Raw genomic sequence first — 684 nt, forward strand, 5'->3', positions numbered from 1 at the left:
TAAAAGGTTTAAAATCATGTTTAATTGAATAATTAATGAATGGATTAACAGGTTTTCAAAGCCAAGTTAAAACCAAATATTTTTGACGTGTTTTGGGGACTAACGTGTCAATTATTTTTACTAGTATTGGGAAAGTGTGATAAGTAGTTTTTAATTGTTAAAAATTAGTTTTATCAAATTAAATTACATGTTTAGGCCAAACTTGATTTATTTTGAAAAACATTCATAAAAATTATGTTTTTGAGTTCCAACACAGCAAAGATTCAATGAAGAAAATATTGGACAGCTATGATTGCTTTTGGTGGCTTAATTCTTCATAAATTTTGTGTTTAATTTTTAAACACACTTGCTGAAAATTTTCAGCAACTTTTTTATGAATTTGACTCATGATTTATGGAGTTTTAAGAGCACTTAAATACCATCTATTTCAATTTTAGGTAATTCATAAAAAAAAAGAAATTGTTTCCTACTTTAAAAGTTATTCCTAAAATTAAGGATAGAATTTTAATTTTAGGTAATTCATAAAAATAGAAAATTGTTTCCTACTTTAAAAGAAATTCTCAAAATTAAGGATAGTATTTTAACTTGAGAAATTCATCGGAAATAGTTTCCTACTTGACAGGAAATTCCTAAAGTTATGTGATAGCATTAAACGTTCTTTAAAATTTTGATTTGACTAGAAGT

The sequence above is a fragment of the Theobroma umbraticum genome, unplaced genomic scaffold, assembly GCF_002168275.2.
Source record: "Theobroma umbraticum cultivar Fairchild unplaced genomic scaffold, ASM216827v3 scaffold_146.0, whole genome shotgun sequence".
Classification (NCBI taxonomy): Eukaryota; Viridiplantae; Streptophyta; class Magnoliopsida; order Malvales; family Malvaceae; genus Theobroma; species Theobroma umbraticum.